Here is a 2,500-nt window from a genome sequence, read left to right as displayed (position 1 = left end):
AATGGCCAGAATTCTGGATAGGCAAAATGCCGAACAGCCGTGAGGCCGGATGTACTACAAGAAGTCGAAACAATCTTGGGTGGGTCGTCAATTAATTACCACAAACCTTAAATAGATAATTAGCAATTTCGTGATAGGTAACAAGGAAAACAACTTTCTTTTCTATTTGAAAATGACTCTCCCTTGAGTTTGACCACGGATTTCGTTAAGACAGCACGAGGAGGAAGAAAGCTTCGTTCAAGTGGTTATGCCTGCGTTCTCGATACAAAGGTTCACGACACTGTATACATATTGGCGGTGTTCAAAACGCAAAGAATGGAGTGCTAGGCTCAAAGCTACTGACGATAAAGTACGTTGTCGTCCACCTGATGGGGCTCGTCATTCGCTTTGGAAAGTATTGGACGGTATGCAGGAGAAGAGTCAAATAAAGCTGAGCATTCGGAAGAAGTGACGAGTACCGTATATACTTGGGGACGCAGCGGAAGAATTGCCACTCGGAAGAATCATGCGAAGGGCAGGAAAGGCAGAAATGGTCGAAGCTTTGGATGACGTCACAACGCGAGCTAAGAACTTTCGCATGTCTGAAAGTGACGCTGTTGCTGTTGCTTTCTTTTCTGGTTTGGACATAGACATATAGAACATTAATTTGACTCTGCCGCAGGCACTAGGCAAACAATTATATACAATGATTACAGTTTTTAATTACATAATAAAAGTTTTACATAAATATTTTTTTACATTATGTTTTATTACTTGTAATTTACTTCACTTCATTATCATTTTATGACTTGCATTGTTTTCAATAATTTTTGTGAAAGAAAGTTGCAAATAACGGTTTTAATTATCTATCCTCTTCCTTTCGACTACTTATAATTATATTCAGCATCTCGTCCATTCGGCTTCATTCCGGTCAGTTCGACTTCCTGGCCCTTCGGCATCACGTCCATTCTTCTTCTTCTTCTTCTTCTTATTCTTCTTCTTCTTCTTCTTCTTCTTCTTCTTGGCTTCGGCACAAGTGCATTTGGCATCGTGTCCCCGCACGCTGCAGAAAACCCAAATGACTGATTAACATTCCAGTTGATTGCAGTATATATAAATAATCATCTTTCTTCGGGAACTTGAAGCTTCAATTCATAAGAGAGCAACTGTGTTGAAAAATAACACTAAGTTATTTTTTTGTTTTCTGTTTCTTTTTTTATAATATGGTAATTTGGTAAGTTTGTAAATGATTGTTTTAATTTTGACTTGCATTTTAAGTATTTAAATATTTTTTGTTTACATAAAATGATGACAATTCCTTAATAACCTGTTAAAAATTAAGATGGTTTGGGTCGTTGAAGAGATTTGCTGCTCGTTATACATTTCTTACAGAAAGGAGAAGTGGACGGCTTTTAATGAACATGAATGTAGTTCTTAGCCATCTTCACCAGTGACAACATTGGATTTACTTACCTCTTTATCGTCATGGTGAAAAAATAAGTGATTGGTACCATGGATCCGCATCTTACGTTGCCTCCTGCTTGGAAGCCTTATCAAGAGCCAGCACAGCAATTGTGTTTATTTGTTGCATTTACAAACAGCATACACGGACAGTATGGGTTGTGAGGTACGTCATCATTTTTAAAGGTCATTTAAATTTTATGATTTATAATCCATAGTTCATTTAATAATGAAAGTCCCTTGCTTTGCTTTTTAGCCCCCACAAATAAATATACCCTTGGATAATATTTATATCATTTACAATTTTTATGGGATTGCCATATAATTTCCCAGTCATAGTTAAGAGATTCATTTATCTGCAGTTACTTTGTGCTGGTTAGATCATTTAAGTGTTGTATCATATTTTGGTATTTTCTCATTTTGCCACTTTTATGTTAATTAGTCGTTCGTTTATTTACATTCCTTGTTTTTATTACTTAGGTGGTTATTCGTTCGGCCTTACTGTAATTTTGGCTTGTTGTATACAAGTAATATACTTAATACGCAAAGTGGACCATTGCCTTTAGGTAATTATTATTTTGGTAGTGTTAAGTGAAATCCATTATTGATACAATACATATATTTGAATGGCATTCCTGTGTTTAAATAATTTATTAGTGATTTCGATAGTTTAAATTACCATTTGAAGTGTAACTGATATTTGGTATTTTATATTTATCTAGGGGTTCTTGAAAATGGTAATTGGAAGTTGGAGATGCTTGACCATCGCTTTGACCTCCATTTAAGGCGATCATCTTCGACAGCAGCAACAACAGCATTGGTTTTAATTTGAGCAGCAATACATGAAACCATTTTATTATATCTTTTTCAATTTCTTAGTTGTTCTTTAATTAAAGTTTTTAAAGTTCATAATTTTATGAAGGTTTCATTAAAATAAGAAAATTGCTCTTTGTATTAATTTTCCAATTACGTAGTAAATTTTTCGAGAGAAGTGATGCAAAGGTGTCAAAATGAGCTCGATGACTGATGTGAACCTCTGGACTCCGAGCAGCAAATAGAA

The 2,500-nt window shown here is 35.1% G+C and overlaps 1 protein-coding gene and 1 long non-coding RNA gene across 6 annotated transcripts in view; both read left to right on the top strand.

Moving 5' to 3' along the window:
• The window catches only part of LOC136841027 (uncharacterized), a 3,295-nt gene extending 910 nt beyond the window's left edge, over positions 1-2,385 (top strand). Inside the window, exons 1-3 of the long non-coding RNA XR_010853817.1 lie at positions 1-1,606; positions 1,921-2,006; positions 2,163-2,385. The exon at positions 1-1,606 is cut by the window's left edge and continues 910 nt beyond it. This is a non-coding gene — a long non-coding RNA (uncharacterized lncRNA). The remainder of the gene's footprint in view (positions 1,607-1,920; positions 2,007-2,162) is intronic.
• The window catches only part of GatB (glutamyl-tRNA(Gln) amidotransferase subunit B, mitochondrial), a 992,144-nt gene that overhangs the window by 859,414 nt on the left and 130,230 nt on the right, over positions 1-2,500 (top strand). The gene's annotated exons all lie outside the window — the stretch shown is intronic.

Source organism: Macrobrachium rosenbergii, chromosome 8, assembly GCF_040412425.1.
Source record: "Macrobrachium rosenbergii isolate ZJJX-2024 chromosome 8, ASM4041242v1, whole genome shotgun sequence".
In the NCBI taxonomy this organism is placed as follows: domain Eukaryota; kingdom Metazoa; phylum Arthropoda; class Malacostraca; order Decapoda; family Palaemonidae; genus Macrobrachium; species Macrobrachium rosenbergii.
This window is presented reverse-complemented; position numbering and strand designations above follow the sequence as displayed.